The sequence below is a fragment of the Bubalus bubalis genome, chromosome 9 (genome assembly GCF_019923935.1).
Source record: "Bubalus bubalis isolate 160015118507 breed Murrah chromosome 9, NDDB_SH_1, whole genome shotgun sequence".
Classification (NCBI taxonomy): domain Eukaryota; kingdom Metazoa; phylum Chordata; class Mammalia; order Artiodactyla; family Bovidae; genus Bubalus; species Bubalus bubalis.
Window position 1 is genome coordinate 44,852,253 of NC_059165.1, and position 26,958 is coordinate 44,879,210.

The window sequence follows — 26,958 nt, forward strand, 5'->3', positions numbered from 1 at the left end:
CTATTAGAGTTTGTTTTTCCTAATATGCTCAGCACCTCATTTTGACTCCCACTTATTGGTTCTGGCTATACTGTATGGAATCAAGCAGAAAAAAATAGATCTTTTCATCCATGGGATAACTCATACAATTAAAGAAGGCTTTGAAGTCCTCCCTAAATCTTAATTTCTTTAAATATCTCCCAGGTACTTAATTGCTCATTACTTGATTCAATCTCGAATTTCTTCCCTTAGTCTACTCACATCTTCCCCTTAGGGCATCTGTTCTCTGCCAGAGCCCTGCGGAGGCAGCTGGACTGGGTTCCCTACCACATGGTCTCAATCCCTAGTCACATTTGATTGGTCCAGGGGTGGAAGCCTGACATAAGCACAGCCACCCATTGATATCCTGTAACATCAGTCTGGCAAGAAGAGAAGAGCTGGGCCAATCAGGCTGCTCCCTTGAAAACTGGGAACTGAGTAGCCTAGAGACTGTTGTCAATTAACTGTGGTCTACTAAGCTGGAGGGTTTTGCAGTCAAGCCAGGAATAGCCATTTGGGGCCCAGGGCTAGATGAGTAAGTAAGCAAAGGAAAGAAGTTTTTTTAGAAAAGATAGGACATTGGAAAAGATACAGAAAGAACCATAGACCCCATGAGGAAGACAGCGAGATGAGAAAGGGGCCTCCTGCCTTTACTAAGACTCGAGTCATAGCTCTCCTGGGATCCTAGAGATCTTCAGCCTTTCAATAAAAGATGAGGAAAACTGAGAATCTATTCCTTACGTCTGTAAAATACTGGACTAGAAACTCCCTTTTCAAGTGCCTCTTCTCTTGGAGGGCAGTCATTCATTTCCAGGCTACCCTGAAGGTGGACTTTTTCAATTGTGTTTGATGTCAACTGTAAAAAATTAAACAGAAACCTCCCTGAGATAGAAATGGGAGACTAGAAGGGGGCGCTCTCATGCCCTGTGACTATAGCAGAGCCCAAGACTCTGATGCTGGGAAAGACTGAAGGCGGGAGGAGAAGGGGACGACAGAGGATAAGATGGTTGGATGGCATCACTGACTCAATGGACATGAGTTTGAGTAAGCTCCAGGAGTTGGTATGGACAAGGAAGCCTGGCGTGCTGCAGTCCATGGGGTCGCAAAGAGTCGGACACAACTGAGCGATGAACTGAACTGAGCAGGAAGAAGAAAGATCCCTTTCCTGGCAAGGACTCAGCCATTGAAAAACCATGAACTCTCTGTGTACTACAGCCCTCCCACTTTCCTTTTCCCACTATAAAAACATTCTCCTTTCCTTGCCGTGCAGGCACTATGCCCTAAACGTGTAAACCCTAAACTGCAATTATCTACTGATCCCAAATACAATCATCTTTCCTGGAGAAATATCTGGCCATCTATGTATTTCAGATCAGATATATAAAATATACATTATATAGTCTGTCTAAGTGAAACAACTTAGAACTGGTTGTGTGATCACAACAACTAACTGTATGCTCACTGTATACAATGTACTGCACTCGATACAAAGCTATGGTAGCAGTCCTCCAGGAGTTTAGATGGTCTAGTGGGGTAGATGAGCACAATCACACAGAGCTGACTGCTAACTGCTAAAGTTAAAGATGGAGGACCTAGAGATCATCACACAAGTAAGCCAGACAGAGAAAGACAAATATCACATGATATCGTTTATATGTGAAATTTTTTTTAATGATCCAAATGAACTTATATATAAAATACAAAAAGACCCACAGATATAGAAAACAAACTTATGGTTACCAAAGGGGAAGAGGGGAGATAAATTAGGAGTATGGTATTAACGTATATACACTACCATATATAAAATAGATAACCAACAAGAACCTAGTACTATATAGCAAAGGAAACTCTATGCAATATCTTGTAATAACCTATAAAGGAAAAAATATGAAAAAGATTATTATATACATATATATATAAAAATCTCTCTGCTGTACACATAATACTAATGCAACATTGTAAATCAATTATACTTCAGTTGAGGGAAAAAAAAGGTAGAAGGGGATGGAGCAGTGAGGAAGCTTTCATGTTTTTCTTTTGTTCCTTTTTGTACTGTCAGATTTTTCCAACAAAATGCATGCATGACTTTTTATACTAAAAAATTTTATCAGGATTAGAAAATTATGGGTCATTTTTTATTTTCTTTTGACTATAAAAAACCTTTGAAATTTTTTAACAAAGAAGAAATTAATGACAAATTTTAAATAAAATATGGATAAATCTAGAAATACGGGAGACTGCCCCTAAATGATGAGATCTAGGAAGATATGGTTGAGATGGAGCCATTCAGTAGGGCTGTGAAGGATGGAAAAATAGAATAAGAAAATATGTGAGAGGAAGATCCTCCAGGGAGATGCAAAAAAACCAGCTAGGCAGAAAGGCGTGAAACTAGGTGGCAAGTTCAGGGTGAACTACCCAGCATAGCTGAGCAATGACTGCAAGCCAGGGAACACCAGGATGGTTGTCTGGCCCGTTTGTGAAAGGTTTTGAATATCCAGCCAAGAAGAGCCAGCACCAGAGTTGCTTAAGGTGTAGCAAAGAGAATGCAAATAAAGAGAAAGAGTTTAGAGGCAGGGCCAGTGGTTGAGAAGGCATTGCAATACCAGGGTGTTTTCAAAGTTCCTTCTCAAAAAGTGACAGTTTTGTTCATGTTAAGTTGGCAAAGTGAAAGCTGAACTGTGTAATAAACACCTTTGGCATTACTTCGAAATGTGTTTCAAGGCACCTGTGACTCTATAGCTTTTCTATCCATTTCATTTATTTTAAGCTAACTGACATTCAGACAGTTTGAATTAGAGAATTCGATTAGGGTATTTTTCTGTTTGTTTTCCAAATCTGATTTTTTTTTTTAATTTTTGTTGAAGTATAGTTGGTTTACAATGTTTCAGGTGCACATTGAAGTGATTCAGTTAAACATACATAGCTATTCTTTTTCAGATTCTTTTCCATTATGGATTATTACAAAATACTGAATATAGTTCCCTGTGCTATATAGTAGGTCGCAGCCAAGGGTCAGAAGTGGTCGGAAGCCAAGTCCGTGGACCAGTGCTTTTAGGGGAATGGGGATCAGGTGAACAGTGTGGCAGAAGGAAAGGGCAGCTTCTCAAGATGAAGGAGGACTGTATTTGGACTCCATTTGGGCCCTGTTGCTTACTCACATGTGACAAAACATGTCCCTTTCTCTGTGTCTCAGTAAATAGAGAGGTGATCAAAATAGGTTGTTTTCAACCCAGGAAACTCAGACGCCCAGGAATCCACAAAGAGGCTAGTAGACATTCATAATTTATTCTCAATAGACTTTATAAGACCCAAGGCAATACTAGTTCTTTCAAGCTCATCCAGAGTTTCAGCGGTAAATGCCCCCTCTTTATTTGATTTATAATAACTAGGAGAATACGTTAATTATAACTCACTAAACAAGCTTGTTCTTTTAAAAATATACAATAAAAGAGGAGCTTGTGGTTTTAAAAAAAAGTACGACACAAATGGACCAATAGATTGCCAAGATCATTCCAGGTCTAACATTCTAGAACCCTCCTTTTACCTGCTGCCAGATATCTGGTCAGTAGAGGTCTGTCGATGTCCTCAAGGTTAGAAACATGAGATTTGGAGTCAGATAGACTCAGTGTTCTTGCCTGGAGAATCCCAGGGACGGGGGAGCCTGGTGGGCTGCCGTCTATGGGGTCACACAGAGTCAGACACGACTGAAGTGACTTAGCAGCAGCAGACTCAGGTAAAGGGTCTGCCTACAACGCAGGAGACCCAGGTTCAATTTCTGCATTGGGAAGATCTCCTGGAGAAGGAAATGGCAACCCACTCCAGTATTCTTGCCTGGAAAATCCCATGGACGGAGGAGCCTAGTAGGCTACCGTCCACGGGGTTGCAAAGAGTCGGACACAACCAAGCGACTTCACTCTCAGACTCCGGTTCAGTCCTCATCTCTCACTTGCTAGCTGATTGACCCTGACCAAATCATTTAACTTCTTTAAACCTCAATTTTGTAATAACTAAATTGAGATTAAAATAGCATTTTCCTGATAGAGTCAAGGCAAAGAGTGAAAAAATACAAACTTTAGTCATCGACATATTCCTTCCTGATCGTTGCCATATCTGCATAAAATCTGAAATAAATTAAGTAACATTTTTCTTTAACTCAATCTATGTTTTCACTTAATGCACTATAACAGGAAACAATGAATTGCTACCATACATAGAAAACCAGTATCACCATAAATTGATACTAACCACAAGATTAATACCAATAAAAATTGTACTTAAAAATGTTTCTCAGTAAATAACAAATAAAATTTCGTTAAAGTCTAGCTAAATACTATTTTTGCTGAAGGTTCTGTGCCTGAGACTGCCTTCTCTTTGTTAAAATGAAGATTAGCATGTATGAGAATGGAGTTAAAAACAGCAACTTCAATCTAAGGCGTTCTCCTTACAATCATCAGAAAGCTGGGAAAGAATTAAAGGGAGCTCTCTGTGTGATTCAGTGTTCCTCAATGCCTCAGCTGGGTATTACCTAGAAATAATCTCTCATAACACAGAGCCACATTGCAGGTACACTGAGAGAATATAATCAAAGCAGTTGTCACTAGACTTGCCATAAAGTCACTGGATGAGTCTTTACAACTACTGTTAAGAGAGCCAAGCCACTCAGCCCTGACACAGGCCCTGCCCACCCTATTCCACGCTGGACTGACAGCCTGGCCGTATCTCATCAGAGGCATCCGTAAGTGGCATTGTCATTCACTCCTTCCTGCCTTTCATGCTGCCTTTCATGACCACTTGTTAATGTCTCTATACTGCTGCTGCTACTGCTAAGTCACTTCAATCGTGTCCGACTCTGTGCGACCCCATAGACGGCAGCCCACCAGGCTCCCCATCCCTGGGATTCTCCAGGCAAGAACAGTGGAGTGGGTTGCCATTTCCTTCTCGAATGCATGAAAGGGGAAAGTGAAAGTGAAGTCACTCAGTCGTGTCCGACTCTTAGCTAGGCTAGAGCTAAGCAGCCCACTAGGCTCCTCTGTCCATGGGGTTTTCCAGGCAAGAATACTAGAGTGGGGTGCCATTGCCTTCTCCATGTCTTCTCCATAGTACAACTTTAATTCACCCCTTTCTGTCCACTTCCATAATGATGACCCATCACTTGGCTTGGTTCTTCATCACCCTACCCCTCCTTCTGACTGGATTTTAGGATTCAGCTGAAAACACTGCTCTAAGTCTTTCCTGATCCCCTAACCCCCCATGCCAGACAGAGGTAACAGCCCTCTTTACTGTGCACCCTGGACGGTCTGCACAGACTTCTGGTGTAATAAGTACTTGGCAAGATTGCAGTGTCCTGTTTATTGTCTGTCTTGCCTACTCAATCATGAGTTTCCAGAAGCTAGGGACTGTGTTTAAATTACCATGGTATTACTTAGCTCATAATAGATACTCAACTCTGTTTTTTAATATGGAAGGAAGGAAAGAAGGAGGAAGGAAGGGAGAGAGGGAGAGGGGAAGGAAGGAAGGAGAGGAGAAAAGGAGGGAGGAAGAGAGGAAAGGAGGGAGGGAAGGAGGGAGAAAGGGAGGGATGTGGGTGTTACAATGATGGACCACGGTGCTTCTCGCTTTCTGATTTTCTAAGGCAGAAGAAAACCAACATAATTCAGGCAGAGTTGGCTCAATTCCCTCCTGTCCAATTTCTGTACATCCCCTTCACACACCATCCGTGGCATTTTCCTCATCTTACAAATACCTAAGGACTCCAGCCTTTCACAGAAACAACCTTGACTCCTTGCCAGAAAGCAAACAAGCCTAAGAATAAAGGAAAATAAATAAATAACAACTGCATCGTCTCATACTTCGAGGTCTGGGAAATGAATTCCAAATGGGAGCTGAACTCAAAACTAAATGTTTGACTTTCAGTAACAACCAGCTACTTGGCTGGAAGCCTCAGGCCCTGCCTGAGACCACTTAGAAACCGTGGGCCCAGAGCTCCTGGTGAGCACCGCTGTCTCCCCTATACCTTCTTTAGGCAAGGAAGCAATTACTGCCAAGAGAAAACAAGCAAACCCGCTACCTACTACTGCAAAGCTGCAGTTTGTGGTGGATCTTCTTCTACCCTGGGAACTTCCCAATTAGTTCCTCAGGAGTTAGACTGTGTTTGCAAAGAGTTTACACAAACCAGCAGATCAACACCTGTCATGTGTATCAGACACACACACATACACACACACACCCTCATAAACACACACAGGAAATTGGGCTTTTAAACCTGGTGCCTCCTTACCATTCAGATGCTACAGGACTGTATGTCTAGCCATGTGTAGCTACTTACATGCCCTAAGCCTGGGGATAAGATGCACTTCCAGGGGGCAGTCCCAAGATGGTGGAGGAATAGAACAGGGAGACCCCTTTCTCCCCTACAAATTCATCAAAAGATCATTTGAATGCTTAACAACTTCCACAAAACAATTTCTGAACACTGGAAGAGTACACCAGGCACCCAGAAAGGCAGCCCATTCTCTTTGAAAGGAGGTAGGACAAAATATAAAAGACAAAAAGAGAGACAAAAGAATTAAGGATGGAGACCTGTCCTGGGGAGGGAGTCATGAAGGAGAAGTTTCCAAACAGCAGGAAACCCTCTCACCAGCGGGTCTGCAGGGAGTTTTGGAACCTCAGAGGGCAACATAACCAGGAGGAAAAAAAAAAAAAACAAACCCACAGAGGACGTGCCTAAGCTAACGCAACTCCGAGCGGAGAAGTAGCCCAGACGCTCGGGTCGGCCACCAGCAAGCAGGGGCTAGACAGGGAGGCGTGGGCTGCATGCTTAGGGTAAGGGCCGAGTCTGAATGCCCTGAGGACAATCTGAGGGAGCTAATATGATATAGCAACCCAAACTGTGGGATAGCCAGAGAGGAAAAAAAGAGAGAGAGAACTTTACCATGAAAGGCTCTAGAGGAGAACATAGGCAAAACACTCTCCAACATACATCACAGCAGGATTCTCTATGACCCACCTCCCAGAATATTGGAAATAAAAACAAAAATAAACAAATGGGACCTAATTAACTTAAAAGCTTCTGCACAACAAGGAAACTATAAGCAAGGTGAAAAGACAGTCTTCAGAATGGGAGGAAATAATAGCAAATGAAGCAACTGACAAACAACTAATCTCAAAAATATACAAGCAACTCCTACAACTCAATTCCAGAAAAATAAACAACCCAATCAAAAAATGGGCCAAAGAACTAAATAGACATTTCACCAAAGAAGACATACAGATGGCTAACAAACACATGAAAAGATGCTCAACATATCAGAGAAATGCAAATCAAAACCACTATGAGGTACCATTTCACGCCAGTCAGAATGGCTGCGATCCAAAAGTCTACAAGTAATAAATGCTGGAGAGGGTGTGGAGAAAAGGGAACCCTCTTCCACTGTTGGTGAGAATGCAAACTAGTACAGCCACTATGGAGAACAGTGTGGAGATTCCTTAAAAAACTGGAAATAGAACTGCCTTATGACCCAACACTCCCACTGCTGGGCATACACACTGAGGAAACCAGAATTGAAAGAGACATTTGTACCCCAATGTTCATCGCAGCACTGTTTATAATAGCCAGGACATGGAAGCAACCTAGATGCCCATTAGCAGATGAATGGATAAGAAAGCTATGGTACATATACACAATGGAGTATTACTCAGCCATTAAAAAGGATACATTTGAATCAGTTCTAATGAGGTGGATGAAACTGGAGCCTATTATGTAGAGTGAAGTAAGCCAGAAAGAAAAACACCAATACAGTATACTAACACATATATATGGAATTTAGAAAGATGGTAACAACAACCCTGTATTCGAGACAGCAAAAGAGACACTGATGTATAGAACAGTCTTGTGGACTTTGTAGGAGAGGGAGAAGGTGGGATGATTTGGGAGAATGGCATTGAAACATGAATAATATCATATATGAAACGAGTCACCAGTCCAGGTTTGATGAACGATACTGGATGCTTGGGACTGGTGCACTCAGACGACTCAGAGGGATGGTACGGGGAGGGAGGAGGGAGGAGGGTTCAGGATGGGGAACACATGTATACCTGTGGTGGATTCATGTTGATATATGGTAAAACCGATAAATATTGTAAAGTTAAAAAATAAAAGAAAAGAAAAAAAAAAAGAAAGGCTTTAACCTAACACACATCCTGGCCAGCTCACAGAACAAAGGATTGAACGAATACCAAAGGAGAGCTAGCCTGCTGCATACAGGCCCCTCCCGCATCCAACAGGAAGCAGAGAGGCAGGCGTGCTACAGTCAGATATGGAAGGCAAGGGGCAATCTCGGCCCCAGAGACCGATATCCTCCACCAAACTGTGAGCAGGCTCCCAGTTGCTAACCACGTCTTCCTGGGATCCTGGACTGTTGACATCTGCCAGGAGGGTCGCAGCCTGAGATCAGTTCCCCAGAGGAGACACACAGCACACCTGAGATGGTGCTCTCGTGGTGCACCCAGGAAACCAAGTGCCCAGGACAGGGGTGGAGATAAAGACCATGGCCCACCTGGGACAGTGCACTTGCCAAGCACCTGGTCACCTGAGCTGTTCAGACCTGGGAAGGGCACAAAACGCAAGCCCAACCGAGTCTGTGCCCTTGTGGAGTACCTGAGAACCTGAACCTGAGCAGCTTAGACCTGGGAAGTGCATGAAACTTGGAGCCCGCTTTGGACAGTTCCCCTGCAGAGCAACATGGAGCCTGAGCAGTGTAGACCGGGAAACCACACGCGCCGTGAGCTGGAGCAAACCCAGTGTGGTCCATACACTGTGAGCACTCCCCACACATGCCAGTGATATTTGTTTGCAGTGTTCCTCCCTCCCCACAACACAACTGAACAAGTGAGCCTAAATAAACGACCACCTTCACCCCCTTGTGTCAGGGCGGAAATTAGACACTGAAGAGACTTGCAAACAGGAAGCCAAAATAAAGAAGAGGGAACCACCCTGGAAGTGACAGGTGCAACAGATTAAAACCCTGTAGTTAACATTGACTAAGCATTGGAGGGGGCCTATATTTTTGAGAAGAAGTACAAGCTGGAACAAGGAACTATCTGAAACTGAACTGACTCCACACTGCCCTCAACAGCTCCAGAGAAATTCCTAGATATATTTTTACTATTACCATTTTTTTTATTTTTAAGTTCTTTATATTACTCCTTTAATTTTCATTTTTATAACCTACTATTACATTGCCAAAAAAGGCCCTATTTTTAAAGCAAATTTCATATTTTTTTTTATAATTTTTGTGGTTGATTTTGTTTCATATTTATAACACTGTATTTTTGAGAGTCTAACCTCTACTCTAGATTTTTAATCTTTGCTTTTCAGTATTTGTTATCAATTTTGCACCTTTAAGAATCTCATCTTCAGTATCCATTTTCACGTACGGGTGTGATTACTGGCTTGATTGCTCTCTCACCTTTTGACTTTCCCTTTTCTTCCCCAGGTCACTTCTATCTCCTCCCTCCCCCTTCTCTTCTCTACTTAACTCTGTGAATCTCTCTGGGTGTTCTGGGCTGTTGAGAACACTTAAGGAACTGATTGCTGGCTAGACCTGTCTCTCTCCTTGTGACTCCCCCTCTTCTCCTCCTGGTCACCTCTATCTCCCTCTTCCCTCTTCTCTTCTCTATGTAACTCCATGAATCTCTCTGGGTGTTCCAGACTCTGGAGAGCACATAGGGAAGTGATTACTGGCTAGACTGCTCTCTCCCCTTTGACTCCTCCTCTTCTTCTCTTGGTCACCTCTATCTCCCTCCTCCCTCTTCTCTTCTCCATGTAACTCTGAGAACCTCTCTGGGTGTCCCTCACTGTGGATAATTTTTTTCACCATTAACATCGATGTTTTATCATCTGTGCTATATGAATGGAGAAGTGTTAAGGCTACTCTAAGAATAAGACTGAAAGCCAGACTGGTTCCAAACAGGAAAAGGAGTACATCAAGGCTGTATATTGTCACCGTGCTTATTTAACTTATATGCAGAGTGCATCATGAGAAACACTGGGCTGGATGAAGCATAAGCTGGAATCAAAATCGCAGGGAGAAATATCAATAACCTCCAATATGCAGATGACACCACCCTTATGGCAGAAAGCAAGGAACTAAAGAGTCTCTTGATGAAAGTAAAAGAGGAGAGTGAAAAAGTTGGCCTAAAGCTCAACATTCAGAAAACTAAGATCATGGCATCTGGTCCCATCACTTCATGGGAAATAGACGGGGAAACAGTGGAAACAGTGGCAGACTTTATTTTGGGGGGGCTCCAAAATCACTGCAGATGGTGATTGCAGCCATGAAATTAAAAGATGCTTACTCCTTGGAAGAAAAGTTATGACCACCTAGATAGCATATTAAAAAGCAGAGACATTACTCTGTCAGCAAAGGTCCGTCTAGTCAAGGCTATGGTTTTTCCAGTGGTAATGTATGGATGTGAGAGTTGGACTATAAAAAAAGCTGAGTGCTGAAGAATTGATGCTTTTGTTTTTGTTTTTTTTTTATTTTTTAACTTTACAATATTGTATTGGTTTTGCCATATATCAACATGAACCTGCCACAGGTATACACGTGTTCCCCATCCTGAACCCTCCTCCCTCCTCCCTCCCCGTACCATCCCTCTGGGTTGTCCCAGTGCACCAGCCCCAAGCATCCAGTATCCTGCATAGAACCTGGACTGGCAACTCATTTCATATATAATATTATACATGTTTCAATGCCATTCTCCCAAATCATCCCACCCTCTCCCTCTCCCACAGAGTCCACAAGACTGTTCTATACATCAGTGTCTCTTTTGCTGTCTCATATTCAGGGTTATTGTTACCATCTTTCTAAATTCAATATATATGCATTAGTATACTGTATTGGTGTTTTTCTTTCTGGCTTACTTCACTCTGTATAATAGGCTCCAGTTTCATCCACCTCATTAGAACTGATTCAAATGTATTCTTTTTAATGGCTGAGTAATACTCCATTGTGTATATGTACCACAGCTTTCTTATCCATTCATCTGCTGATGGACATCTAGGTTGCTTCCATGTCCTGGCTATTATAAACAGTGCTGTGATGAACATTGGGGTACAAGTGTCTCTTTAAATTCTGGTTTCCTCAGAATGAAGCAACTGACAAACACTAATCTCAAAAATATACAAGCAACTCCTACAGCTCAATTCCAGAAAAATAAACGACCCAATGAAAAAATGGGCCAAAGAACTAAATAGACATTTCTCCAAAGAAGACATACAGATGGCTACGTTAGCATGAAACACATGAAAAGATGCTCAACATCACTCATTATCAGAGAAATGCAAATCAAAACCACTATGAGGTACCATTTCATGCCAGTCAGAATGGCTGTGATCCAAAAGTCTACAAGCAATAAATGCTGGAGAGGGTATGGAGAAAAGGGAACCCTCTTACACTGTTGGTGGGAATGCAAACTAGTTACAGCCACTATGGAGAACAGTGTGGAGATCCCTTAAAAAACTGATGCTTTTGAACTGTAGTGTTGGAGAAGACTCTTGAGAGTTCCTTGGACTGCAAGGAGATCCAACGAGTCCATCCTAAAGGAGATCAGTCCTGGGTGTTCATTGGAAGGACTGATGTTGAAGCTGAAACTCCAATACTTTGGCCACCTGATGCAAAGAACTGACTCGTTGGAAAAGAACCTGATGCTGGGAAAGATTGAAGACAGGAGGAGAAGGGGATGATAGAGGATGAGATGGTTGGATGGCATCACCGACTCAATGGACATGGGTTTGGGTAAACTCCAAGAGTTGGTGATGGACAGGGAGGCCTGGCATGCTGCAGCCCCTGGGGTTGCAAAGAGTCAGACATAACTCAGCAACTGAACTGAACTGAATTATAAGCCTATTTTATTTTTTAAATATTTTTATGGAAGTATATATAGTTCATTTACAATGTTGTGTTAGTTTCTGCTGTACAGCAAAGTGAATCAATTATACATATACATATATCCACTCTTTTTTGATTCTATTCCCATGTAGGTCAGTATAGAGTAGTGAGTAGATTTCTCTGTGCTACATGGTAGGTTCTCACTAGGTATCTACTTTATATTTAATAGTATGTATATGTCAGTCCCAACCTCCCAGTTGATGCCTCCCCAATGAGTCCACTTTAAAAACCTACCTCCTCTTCTCTCGTGCCTATTGGTTAGTCCGTGGTTTAATATCACTTAATGCTTTAGGAAAAGCATTAAGTTTTTCATAAAGAACTTCCAATGTTAAATCAATAACAGATTGGTCTCTGGATAGAAACCATCCAATTAACCTGACTGGATGGTTAAAAAAAAAAAAAAAGTTATCTTTCGTTAGTCATTCACCTCCAGAAAGAAAAGGTCAGTCTTTATCTTAATAACAAAGAGGACAACTTAATCATGGCAAACCTCCTGAATAAATCAAAACGAACACCCTCTATTAGATAAATGAAGATGAGCATCTCAGTAGGTACCCATTACCCTGACAGGAGCAGAGAGGAAAGTCTGTCTGTGTCTGTCAGTCTGTGCTCTGAAAAAGTAGCACTGATTAGACCTGACACATGTTTGTATCTGAAGAGCAGGAATGAGCAGCAAAGGGGACACCTCCAACATCCTCTCTCCACTCAACAGCACACTCACATTTAACACCACCATGAAGCTTTACCCAACCTTTTGTATTCAAAAAAAAAAAAAAAATCCATTACTTGGCTTGACCCTCAAGGAAATCCTGTGATTTCCTTGTGATGTAACTAAAGGGCAGGCTTAATTTTACAGATGAAGAAGTGAAACAGAAGAGTGACCAGGAACCCAGGCACAGATGGGCGGGCCATCAACCCATTCATCTGGCAAATGAATGAATGCCAGGCATGGCACTGGGTCCTGCAGAGGTGATGGTGAGCAGGGAAGAGAGTGTCTGCTTCCACAGCCCTTAGAGAAAAGGAAGATTAGACAACAGTGTAGGATAAGTGCCAGGACAGGGAAACAAGGTAGGAGAAGCATCAAATCTGTTGGCAGGTCCTGAAGGATGAAAGGGGCCAGAAGAATTTGACCCTATGAGAGAGCCTCAAAAGGGAGAGCCAAGAACAGGAGGTAGGTAATGCAGGGAGAAATACCAGTAAAGCATGTTCATGCTTGTCTGCAGGAAGACCTGCAGACAAGCAGATGGAAAACAGAATGGTAAATCCAAACACTGCTATATTCCATGGGCTTTGGGGGCCTCTGAATATCCTGGAGTTCTATGGTGTTAGCACTGAGATGTGGAGAGGGCAGTGGCGCCCCACTCCAGTACTCTTGCCTGGAAAATCCCATGGACAGAGGAGCCTGGAAGGCTGCAGTCCATGGGGTCGCTGAGGGTCGGACAGGACTGAGCGACTTCACTTTCACTTTTCACTTTCATGCATTGGAGAAGGAAATGGCAACCCACTCCAGTGTTCTTGCCTGGAGAATTCCAGGGACAGGAGAGTCTGGTGGGCTGCCATCTATGGGATCGCACAGAGTCGGACACGACTGAAGTGACTTAGCAGTAGCAGCAGCACTGAGATATAATCAGATTTGACCACAATGATTTTGGTGGTATGTTTTGTTTTTCTTTTCTTCTGGCTGCATGGCATGTGGGATCTTTAGTTCCCCAACCAGGGATTGAACCCGAGTCCACAGTAGTGACAGCCCAAGTCTTGACGACTGGAACACCAGGGAATTCCCTGGACTGTGAGATTTTAAAGGTAATGATGAAGTTGAAACAACTGCTCCTTTCGCCTCATCTGGCAGCTCGAACAAGGCTAAACACACAAGTCCCAAAATCTCATTGTCATCTCTCTGTACAAATGGCCCGGACCTGTCAGAGTCAAGGGGGCTTTGCATCTCACCAGACTAACACAAAGAGAAAAAGGGCATTTATCACCTGTCTCCCCCTCTCAACTTGAGCCCTCCCTGGACCTAAAGCCATATACCAAGGCCAGGAGGGGAGGATGGCAGGGTGAGGGAAAGGAGAGGGACTTCACAATCCGGTGACAGTGTTTCTGTTGTGTGGATGAAAGATGTTGCCTGCTATATCAATAAACAAAGGATGCCGCAGCCGTCAAGCCATCAACCACAGCAGCCACCCTGACTCTGAATCCTGAGGGAGTTCGGGACGGAGAAAAGCCCAACACTGGCCTACATGGTTAACATGCACATCAAAGGAATGGTTTCATTGAGCCTGGACTCTTACATGTTCCCATATACAGCAACAAGCTAAACTCATTAACTTGAGATATCCGATTTTCTTTAATTAACAGTAACCTTTTGATGTTTCAATTGTCTGGTCTTTGTTGTGAAACTTCCTAGATAACCTGGCCCCTCCCCTACCACTTTGGAGCAGTCTCTCAGAGATATCTGAGAGGCTGCCTTCCAGACTTAAGTCCTCAGTTCTGTTTGCCAAATAAAACATAGTTCTCAACTTTTAGATTGTGCATATTTTTCAGTCGACAGGTGATACTACTAATTGTTTTCTTCAAAAAGCACAAATGAGAAACACTTCAAATTTAGGGTACCTTTTGGGGAGCCAATTAAGCCGACTGTGCTCTTTTCCCCATGGGGGCCTAGTGTGCAATGGCTGCAGACAGCAGCCTCCTTGGTTGTGTATGCACCTGTTGCCTGTACAGGTTGCCCTAAGGGACCTTGGAGACAACTCTTTCTAGTGGGCATTCATGACTGGCCTGCTGTCCCCAGTCTATCCCTGGGTTGGGAGGATCCCCTGGAGAAGGAGATGGCAACCCACTCCAGAACCCTTGCCTGGAGAATCCCATGGACAGAGGAGCCTGGTGGGCTATAGTCCAAGGGGTCGCAAAGAGTCGGACACAACTGAGAAACTTCACTTTCACTTGGGGGTCCGATTGCGAGTTCATTTTAGTTACTATGTGTTTTTAAAACAGAATTCACATAGGGTATTTTATTCCCACTTTCCTTCCCACAATGAGGGGTGAAATCGCAGTATCAATGAAACTAGCTTTCATCCTCTGGCTCCCAGAGCGTCCCGTCTGGTCCAGTTGCTTCTCAAGCCTGATCTATTATCAACCTTGAATTCTCTTCTGAACCCACTTTCTCTGAGCTCTGAGACCTTCTCTCTCTCTCTCTCTCTCTCTCTCTCTCTCTCTCATTTGTTTTCTAGGTCCATAAAATGCTCTGCCTTTTCCTCAGTCAACAAGATTTATACAAGTTGTCTTGTTATAAGTTGGTTTCTCCAGCGCCCTGTCTCTAGCGGCCATAAATTCCTAATGCAACTCCTCTGCGCCCCATCACCGTGAAGACTGAATAGCTTTTACGACATCACTGTAGGTACAGAAACGTTGCCAGGGAGTGCAGAAACAGAAAGACATAAAAGCTCTGGTCGCAATCCTCTGAGCCAAACTCCCACTCCATCAGGCAAATGAAGTTTCTTTCGTACCCCAAGGGAACTCTAAGATTACAATGGATATGGCTCTTACTCTTGATATTCTTGAAAGTATCTGCTGTCAACCTGTGCTCTGTGGCCACTGGTGACCCATAAAAAGCCTTTATTGGTTCACTGAAAAAGTACGGAGTTCTTTCTGTTCATAAGCTCTACTTTCAGTTCCTTTGTACAAAAACACTGTTTATTTTCATCGCACATATCATCATCTGAAATAAAATTTTTATCTTGGTTTATTTCTCTCAACAAAATATACATGCCAGGAAATCAAGGAGTTCATCGGGTTTGCCTAGAATTGTATCCCTAGTGTTTGATAGATAGTAGGTGCTTAATAAATATTTTTTGGATGGATGGAGAGTAAGAAAAAGGTCTTACCCAAGACCTTTCCCTTACTCCTCATTCTACTCAAGGATTTTAGAAATGGAATAGCTGATTTTTATGCCCTCATGTTTATAATACAATTATGCTATAGTTCTTTCTTTCAGCTAAATCTTTTTTTTCCATACTAGGCATCCTATTATTTCCATCTCAGTTATGCAAGTAGCTCTCTGCTGTGCCTCTGTGAGGGGAATTTGGTCACACACATTGGAAGCCAAGTCCAAGGCATCCTAAGTACGGCTGGGGAATTTAACATACTGGGAAAGTTTAAATACTTCTTTCTGAAGGTTTCTGGGGCACCTAATTAAATTCATTATACTATACAGATCCCATACTTTCAAATCTTTTTTGATCTCTATAACAGACTTGTGCATCTTGTATGATAGACTATCTCCCATCCCCCAAATAGGCATTTGAAAAAGATGTAATGCTGAGGCTTGTCCAAAATCTCATAATATTGTGACAGCCTGGTCAAGGCCAGACCTGATTCCTGACTTTTCCACCTTGCCCTGGATGAGGATGGCAAAACAAATGACATTTTTTCCTTTCCAACCCATGGTAAGTACTATACTAATCAACCACACTGCCCTCCTTCCCATTGTTCCTAGAGGCAACATTATTTAGAAACCAGTTAATGTCAAGTTGAAACCTGAGAGTTGAAATGTATTTGCCTTCCCTGCATTAACCAACGGAGAAGGCAATGGCAACCCACTCCAGTTCTCTTGCCTGGAGAATCCCACGGACGGAGGAGCCTGGTAGGCTGCAGTCCATGGGATCGCAAAGAGTCCGACACGACTGCGCGACTTCACTTTCACTTTTCACTTTCATGCATTGGAGAAGGAAATGGCAACCCACTCCAGTAGTCTTGCCTGGAGACACCCAGGGACAGAGGAGCCTGTTGGGCTGCTGTCTATGGGGTCGCACAGAGTCGGACACAACTGACGCGACTTGGCAGCAGCAGCATTAACCAAATTCCCTGTGTAAATTAGGAAGCCTCTGGTGAAAAATAAATAGAGTGAAAACTACTTTTTGCAAAAGAAGGGACACAAGGAAGGTGAGCTAAGAGAACAGGAGATGAGGTGGGTTTTGAATTTTACATTCTATAGTTACCTGAAAGTCCTAAGACCTGGGTTTCATTTTCCTCTAGTTACTGTAGAAAGCAGGGATGAATCATTGCCACCACCAGGAAACATCCAACTGTTACATGCAAATGGTTGTTTATTACATTCCCTGCTTCCATTAATCGGGAAACAATGATTTCAACCTCTCCCTTGGTGACCAGTGTGTATATATTCCCTCCCTAACACCACCATGAAAACATTTAAATGGTGCTTTTTACAATCAACCCAGATCTAAGTGTGCCAGTAGTAGAGGTGATGGGCTAACTCTGAAATAACAGCTTATATAAATTCAAATGATCCTCCTTTGGGGAAAACAAATATAAGTGCATCTCTTAGAATATGTCTTTCTCTCTTGGGTGATTCATTCTCATTTTTAATTTGGCAAAAATGCTAAATAATAATAAAATTGATACCATACCTGAAGAGGTGAATCAGCCAACACCAACAGATCATTTCCATTAGATGCACTAATGGCATCTTTTATATTTCCTCCCAATAAATAACATCAAAAAGAGATGTCTCTTATGCTAGCACTTAGCAGAAATAAAACCTATTTATTGTTTTCTGGATAACTGGAACAAAAACAGAAATATGAGTGTGACCAGACTGATGACGTTCCCAGAATCCTAACCTAAACATAGTTTGCTGAGATCATCTGAGAACACCTTCCTTTTGAGTTCTGCAAAGACATCCCCCTATAAAAACACTCTGTAAACTGGAAATAAGCCATTTCCTCCTGCAGTGGTTAATCTCTGTGCCTAAACTACGCAGATGAGGCATCAGGGTGACTACAACTTGAGATCACGGAGTCTTTTCCTATTTAATTGTACTTTGAAAGAAAACTGTATTCTCAGGCACCTGTGGCCAACTGGTGTCCGGGAATTTGCCCATCTTATTTGATGGAGGTCATCCAACTTGGAGGTCACTCACTCCAGCTTTCACCATGACCTCCTTCCCCCAGATTATTTTTGTATATTGATGTTGTTTTTAGCTGTGCTGCGAAGCTTGCAAGAACTCAGTTTCCTGACCAGGGATTGAACCCTTTCACAGCAGTGAAAGCCTGGAATCCTAACCACTAGGTCACCAGGGAACTACCCACCTTCCTACCCCCCCAAATTTTATTCTTTTTTTTAATGTAACATAAATATTTTATTTCCCAGATTATTCTTGAAGGTGCATGTATGGTACATCCTGAATATAGGTAGGCCTTGCGTTTCGACTCATCTGGCCAATCCCATAACTCAAGTTTCTCCAACTGGTTCATAATACTACTGTTGATAAAGCATTATAATATGCTTGGCACTATAATCAGAGCTTTATAGATGTCATCTCACAAAAACCCTAAGTCTGAAATAAGTGCTAAGGTCTTCTCCATTTTACAAATGAGGAAGCCAAGGCTCCCAAGTCACCCAGCTTGGGAGAACCTAGATTAAAAGCCAGGATCCAAAGTCTTTGTGCTAGGTTCTATGCAACCTTGCCTCATGGCCAATGAGACTTCATTCAGACATGCACAGGAAAATAGTACATTCTGTCACAGTCCTTCATCCATCCATGCTGCTGCATTAAACAAACAAAACATTTTAATATCAGGATCTAAAAACATCAAAGAGATAGTGTTCTTACTATTATAAACAATAGCTTAAAATCAAATATCATGCACATTTTCATTCCGGTGACCCAGCAGATAAAATTTTTTTTCTGTGTTTGGGGAATTCTCTCTTAAGCATCTTGTTAGGAGGCAGAGACTTAAATGTGATGCTTGCTTTCCCAACCTGCCTTGAAGCGAGGGCATGGGACATGGCCCAGGCCCATCTGCTCAGACGGTCCCATCCAGGACTCTGAAAGAGCAGTAAGAGATGCAGATAAGCTGCGACCATGAAGAATCTATCTGAAGACAAATGATGGAGGACAGTTCCCCACTCCCAAGGGAAGCAGAGTCGGTAGTGTACAGCATGCTAGCAGCAACTACACAAGCCGTGGTGTCCGGAGTCAAAAGCAACAGCTACCGGGGCCTCAGCAGTCCAGTTCTGGGGCCATGATCTGTCTGCAACTCCAGCTTTGGTCCTGACCGCCCAGGCCCCCAGCCTTTCAGGTCGTGGTGGGGGTTGCCCCATGTGCATTTAACGTATTTCTTTTCTGCTCCTAAGTCAGTTTCTGTTGCTTGCTCTGAGTAGACCAGGAAGGCAGAAATCTAGGATCACAAAAGTCTCCATTTTCCACAATCCCTTGCCAGTCATTTAACTAAAGGGGGCAGGGGAAGAACAGAAGGATCGAATTTTATGATAAAATCCAGACTCTGGAATTCTGCCCTGATTCATGAGATTACCTATCTAGGGCTAAAGTGTGACTGAAAGAAATCATTTGTATGTGGCCACTGTAGTAACTAAATTCACCAGGTCTATTGATGCCCCAAACAGTTCAAGTTTCTCCTTAGAACCATGGAGCTGGATTCCAGCAAATACCTTGGAGATTACAGAAATATGGAGTATCCTGGGGAACAGGATAATGTGTCTGCAGATTAAAAAGAAAATATCTGAGTAACATTAAATAAGGCAAGGAAATTTTCTAAATGAACAAAGCTTTTGTGGGGGATAAAAAAATATTCTCCAAAAATCAAAAACATAAGATAAAATAATTTTAACAATAAAAGCTGAAATACACAGAGTACATAAGTCCCTGTGCTTTACATTATGACTCTTGCGCTTTCAAATCCGTGTGCCTTTGTGGAGGGGGTTTTACACATGCACACGCTAAAAATGATGTTGAAATGCTTTCTACCCCCAAAAAACATACTCCTTAACATTCCCAGTTGCTCAAATTGTGTTTCTGGTAAGATGCCCTCACATACTGTTTCATTCAACTATAGTTCATCAAGTGTTTTCTATGTGTTAAGCACTTTGCTAGACCTAAGAAGACAAAGATGAATAGGACTCATCCTCATCCTATTCACCAACAGATACTCTCAATGCTGTGTGGCAAGTGCTAACAAAGAGAAATACAGGGGCGACAGGCACAGTGATGATGGAGGAGCTGCATGGGGGAAATCTAGAAAGGCAAGATTTATTTACACAAACCTCAAAGAAAAATAAATTATAAAGTTGACTTAACTAGTAAGTCATCGGCTTAGTCAATTCACATGGTCACATGCCTACATCCATTTCCTTTGTCCCACTAGCAGTCCAATTTCCTCCTGGGGATTTATTGCTACACCATTGTGCATAATGGAGAGAGGGTGATTCCAAGTGCCCACCTTTCAGGACAAAAGCTAAAAGTCCTCTCAACACTCTCTATATAGCATTATTCTATATAGTATTATTCTCTCTATATAGCAGATTTGGCACTGGAGGCTCTGAGAGGTTAAGCAATTAAGAGGTAAGGTCCTTTTTCTCCACACCCTCTCCAGCATTTATTGTTTGTATACTTTTTGATAGCAGCCATTCTGACCGGTGTGAGGGTGATATTTCACTGTGGTTTTGATTTGCATTTCTCTGATAATGTGTGATGTTGAGCATCTTTTCATGTGTTTGTTAGCCATCTGTATGCCTTCTTTGGAGAAATGCTTGCTTAGGTCTTTTCCCCACTTTTTGATTGGGTTGTTTGTTTTTCTGGCATTGAGTTGTATGAGCTGCATGTATATTTTGGAAATTAATCCAAAATTGTCAGTTGTTTCATTTGCTATTATTTTCTCCCTTTCTGAGGGCTGTCTTTTCACCTTGCTTATAGTTTATTTTTCTGTGCAAAAGTTTTTAAGTTTAATCAGGTCCCACTTGTTTAAGAGAACGCTCTTGCACTATTGGTGGGAATGTAAATTGATACAGCCACTATGGAAGATGATATGGAGATTCCTTAAAAAACCAGGAATAAAACCACCATATGATGCAGCAATCCCACTCCTAGGCTTATACCCTGAGGAAACCAAAATTTAAAAAGACACATGTATCCCATTGTTCACTGCAGTACTATTTACAATAGCTAGAACATGGAAGCAACCTAGATGTCCATCAACAGATGAATGGGTAAATAAGTTGTGGTATGTATACACAATGTAATATTACTCAGCCATAAAAAGGAACACATTTGAGTCAGTTCTGATGAGGTGGATGAACCTAGAACCTATTATACAGAGTGAAGTGAGTCAGAAAGAGAAAGATAAATATCATATTCTAACACACATATATGGAATCTACAAAAATGGTACTTAAGAATTTATTTACAGGGCAACAATAAAGAAACAGACATGGAAGGGGGGCGGTCCTAAGTTGGCAGAGGACTAGGATGGGGAAACCACTTTCTCCCCCACAAATTCATCGAAAGATCATCTGAATGATGAGCAAATTCCACAAAACAACTTCTGAATGCTGGTAGAGGACACAAGGGACCCAGAAAGGCAACCCATTCTCTTCAAAAGGAGATGTCTTATCATTGGCGCTGTATGGATGGTGAGGTCTTGAGGCTACTGTAAGAATAAGACTGAAAGCCAGAGGCAGGAGGCTTAAATCCAAAATGAGAACACCAGAAAACTTCTGATGCCAGGGAACATTAATCAACAAGAGCTCATCCAAAAGCCTCCATACCTATGCTGAAACCAAGCTCCACCCAAGAGCCAAAAAGTTCCAGAGAAAGACATACCAAGCAGGAACATAACCCTGAGCATTAAAATACAGGTGGCCAAAAGTCACACCAAACCCATAGACACCTCAAAACTCACTACTAGACACTTCATTGCACTCCAGTGAGAAGAGATCCAGCTCCACCCACCAGAACACCAATGCAAGCATCCCTAACCAGAAAACCTTGACAAGCCACTCGTCCAACCCCACCCACAGAGAGGAACCTCCATAATAAAGAGGAACCACAAACTTCCAGCATACAGAAAGGCCACCCCAAACACAGCAATCTAAACAAGATGAAAAGGCAGAGAAACATTCAGCAGGTAAAGGAACATGATAAATGTCCACAAAACCAAACAAAAGAGGAGGATATAGGGAATCTACCTGAAAAAGAATTCAGAATAATGATAGTTAAAATGATCCAAAATCTTGAAAACAAAATGGAGTTACAGATAAATAGTCTGGAGACAAGGATTGAGAAGATGTAAGAAATTTTTAACAAGGACCTAGAAGAAATAAAAAAGAGTCAATCAATAATGAATAATGCAATAACGGAGATTCAAAGCACTCTGGAGGGAACCAACAGTAAAATAACTGAGGCAGAAGATAGGATAAGTGAGGTGGAAGATAGAATGGTGGAAATAAATGAAGCAGAGAGGAAAAAAGAATTAAAAGAAATAAGGACAACCTCAGAGACCTCTGGGACAATGTCAAATGCCACAACATTCGACTCACAGGAGTCTCAGAAGAAGAATACAAAAAGAAAGGCCATGAGGAAATACTTGAGGAGATAATAGTTGAAAACTTCCCTAAAATGGGGAAGGAAATAATCACTCAGGTCCAAGAAACCCAGAGAGTCCCAAACAGGATAAAGCCAAGGTGAAACACCCCAAGACACATATTAATCAAGTTAATGAAGATTAAACACAAAGAACAAATATTAAAAGCAGCAAGGAAAAACAACAAATAACACACAAGGGGATTCCCATAAGGATAACAGCTGATCTTTCAATAGAAACTCTTCAGGCCAGAAGGGAATGGCAGGACATACTTAAAGTGATGAAAGAGAAAAACCTACAACCCAGATTACTATACCCAGCAAGGATCTCATTCAAATATGAAGGAGAAATCAAAAGCTTTACAGACAAGCAAAAGCTCAGAGAATTCAGCACTACCAAACCAGCTCTTCAACAAATGCTAAAGGATCTTCCCTAGACAGGAAACACAGAAAAGGTGTATAAACTCGAACCCAAAACAATAAAGTAAATGGCAATGGGATCATACTTATCAATAATTACCTTAAATGTAAATGGGTTGAATGCTCCAACCAAAAGACAAAGACTGGCTGAATGGATACAAAAATAAGACACCTATATATGCTGTCTACAAGAGACTCACTTCAAAACAAGGGACACATACAGACTAAAAGTGAAGGGCTGGGAAAAGATATTTCACGCAAATGGAGACCAAAAGAAAGCAGGAGTAGCGATACTCATATCAGATAAAATAGACTTTGAAATAAAGGCCATGAAAAGAGACAAAGAAGGACACTACATAATGATCAAAGGATCAATTCAAGAAGATATAACAATTATAAATATATATGCACCCAACATAGGAGCACCATAATATGTAAGGCAAATGCTAACAAGTATGAAAGAGGAAATTAACAGTAACACAATAATAGTGGGAGACTTTAATACCCCACTCACATCTCTGGATAGATCACCTAAACAGAAAATTAGCAAGAAAACACAAACTTGAAATGATACAATGGACCAATTAATCCTAATTGATATCTACTGGACATTTCACCCCAAAACAATGAATTTGACCTTTTTCTCAAGTGCACACGGAACATTTCCAAGATAGATCACATCCTGGGCCATAAATCTAGCCTTGGTAAATTCAAAAAAATTTAAATCATTCCAAGCATCTTTTCTGATCACAATGCGGTAAGATTAGATGTCAACTACAGGGAGAAAAAAAAAAAAAAAAACATTAAAAATACAAACATATGGAGGCTAAGTAACACGCTTCTGAATAACCAACAAATCACAGAAGAAATCAAAATATGCATAGAAATGAATGTAAATGAAAACACAACAACCCAAAACCTATGGGATTCATTAAAAGCAGTCCTAAGGGGAAGGTTCATAGCAATACAAGCTTACCTCAAGAAACAAGAGAAAAATAAAATAAATAACCTAACTCTACACCTAAAACAACTAGAAAAAGAAGAAGTGAAGAATCCCAGGGTTAGTAGAAGGAAAGAAATCATAAAAATTAGGGCAGAAATAAATGAAAAAGAAACAAAGGAGACTATAGCAAAAATTAACAAAGCTAAATCTGGTTCTTTGAGAAGATAAAGTAGACAAACCATTAGCCAGATTTATCAAGAAACAAAGGGAGAAGAATCAAATCAACAAAATTAGAAATGAAAATGGAGAAATCACAACAGAAAACACAGAAATACAAAGGATCATAAGAGACTACTATCAGCAACTATATGCTAATAAAATGGACAGCTTGGAAAAAATAGACAAATTCTTAGAAAAGTATAACTTTCCAAAACTGAACCAGGAAGAAATAGAAAATTTTAACAGACCCATCACAAGCACAGAAATCAAAACTGTAATCAGAAATCTTCCAGCAAATAAAAGCTGAATTCTACCAAAAATTTTGAGAAGAGCTAACACCTATCCTACTCAAACTCTTCCAGAAAAATGCAGAGGAAGGTAAACTGCCAAATTCATTCTATGAGGCCACCAACAGCCTAATGCCAAAACTAGACAAAGATGCCACAAAAAAGAAAATTACAGGCCAATATAACTGATGAACATAGATGCAAAAATCCTTAACAAAATTCTAGCAAACTAAATCCAACAACATATTAAAAAGATCATACATCATGACCAAGTGGGCTTTGTCCCAGGGATGCAAGGACTCTTCAATATTTGCAAATCAACCAATGTGATACACCACATTAACAAATTGAAAGATAAAAACCATATGATTATCTCAATAGATGCAGAGAAAGCCTTGACAAAATTCAACATCCATTTATGATAAAAAACCCTCCAGAAAGTAGACATAGAAGGAACATACCTCGACATAATAAAAGCCATAGATGATAAACCCACAGCAAACATTATCCTCAATGGTGAAAAATTGAAAGCATTTCCCCTAAAGTCAGGAACAAGACAAGGGTGCCCACTTTCACCACTACTATTCAACATAGTTTTGGAAGTTTTAGCCACAGAAATCAGAGAAGAAAAAGAAATAAAAGGAATCCAGATTGGGAAAGAAGAAGTAAAACTCTCCCTGTTTGCAGATGACATGATCCTCTACATAGAAAACCCTAAAGACTCCACCAGAACATTACTAGAGCTAATCAATGAATACGGTAAAGTTGCAGGATATAAAATCAACACACAGAAATCCCTTGCATTCCTATACACTAACAATGAGAAAACAGAAAGAGAAATTAAGGAAACAATTCCATTCACCATTACAATGAAAAGAATAAAATACTTAGGAATAAATCTACCTAAGGAAACAAAGACCTATTTATAGAAAACTATAAAACACTGATGAAAGGAATCAAAGATGACACAACTAGATGGAGAAATATACCATGCTCATGGATCAGAAGAATCAATATAGTGAAAATGAGTATACTACCCAAAGCAATATATAGATTGAATGCAATCCCTATCAAGCTACCAATGGTATTTTTCACAGAATTAGAACAAATAATTTCACAATGTGTATGGAAATACAAAAAACCTTGAATAACCAAAGCAATCTTGAGAAAGAAGAATGGAACTGGAGGAATCAACCTGCCTGACCTCAGACTATACTACAAAGCTACAGTAATCAAGACAGTATGGTACTGGCACAAAGACAGAAATATAGATCAATGGAACAAAATAGAAAGCCCAAAGATAAATCCACGGACCTTTGGACACCTTATCTTCAACAAAGGAGGCAAGAATATACAATGGAGAAAAGACAATCTCTTTAACAAGTGGTGCTGGGAAAACCGGTCAACCACTTGTAAAAGAATGAAACTAGAACACTTTCTAACACCATACACAAAAATAAACTCAAAATGGATTAAAGATCTAAATGTAAGGCCAGAAACTATAAAACTCCTAGAGGAAAACATAGGCAAAACACTCTCTGACATAAATCACAGCAGGATCCTGTATGACCCACCTCCCAGAGGAATGGAAATAAAAGCAAAAATAAACAAATGGGACCTAATTAAACTTAAAAGCTTTTGCATAACAAGGGAAACTACAAGCAAGGTGAAAAGATACCATTTAGAATGGGAGAAAATAATAGCAAACAAAGCAACTGACAAAGAACTAATCTCAAAAATACACAAGCAGCTCCTGCAGCTCAATTCCAGAAAAATAAATGACCCAATCAAAAAATGGGCCAAAGAACTAAACAGATATTTCTCCAAAGAAGACATACAGAGGGTTAACAAACACATGAAAACATGCTCAACATCACTCATTATCAGAGAAATGCAGATCAAAACCACAATGAGATATCACCTCACACCAGTCAGAATGGCTGCTATCAAAAAGTCTACAAACAATAAATGCTGGAGAGGGTGTGGAGAAAAGGGAACCTGCTTACACTGTTGGTGGGAATGTAAACTAGTACAGCCACTATGGAGAACTGTGTGGAGATTCCTTTAAAAACTGGAAATAGAACTGCCATATGACCCAGCAATCTCACTGCTGGGCAAAGACACCAAGGAAACCAGAATTGAAAGAGAAACGTGTACCCCAATGTTCATCTCAGCACTGTTTACAATAGCCAGGACATGAAAGCAACCTAGATATCCATCAGCAGGCGAATGATAAGAAAGTTGTGGTACATACACACAATGGAATATTACTCAGCTATTAAAAAGAATGCATTTGAATCAGTTCTAATGAGGTGGATGAAATTGGGAGCCTATCATATAGGGTAAAATAAACAAGAAAGAAAAACACCAATACAGTATACTGACACATATATATGGAATTTAGAAAGATGGTAACGATAACCCTATATGCAAGACAGCAAAAGAGACACAGATGTATAGAACAGTCTTTTGGACTCTGTGGGAGAAGGTGAGGGTGGGATGATTTAAGAGAATAGCATTGAAACATGTATATTATCATACGTGAAACAGATCACCAGTCCAGGTTCAATGCATGAGACAGGGTGCTCACGGCTGGCGTACTGGGATGACCTAGAGGGATGGGATGGGGAGGGAGGTGGGAAGGGGGTTCAGGATGGGGAACACATGTACACCCATGGCTGATTCATGTCAATGTATGGCAAAACTACCACAATATTGTAAAGT

At 41.2% G+C, this 26,958-nt stretch overlaps 1 non-coding gene across 1 annotated transcript; it reads left to right on the plus strand.

The window, feature by feature from the left end:
• Window positions 1-14,587: 14,587 nt before the first annotated feature.
• Window positions 14,588-14,721, plus strand: LOC112587160. The gene has a single exon (XR_003111688.2). It is a non-coding gene; the product is annotated as a small nucleolar RNA SNORA70 (small nucleolar RNA).
• Window positions 14,722-26,958: the final 12,237 nt, after the last annotated feature.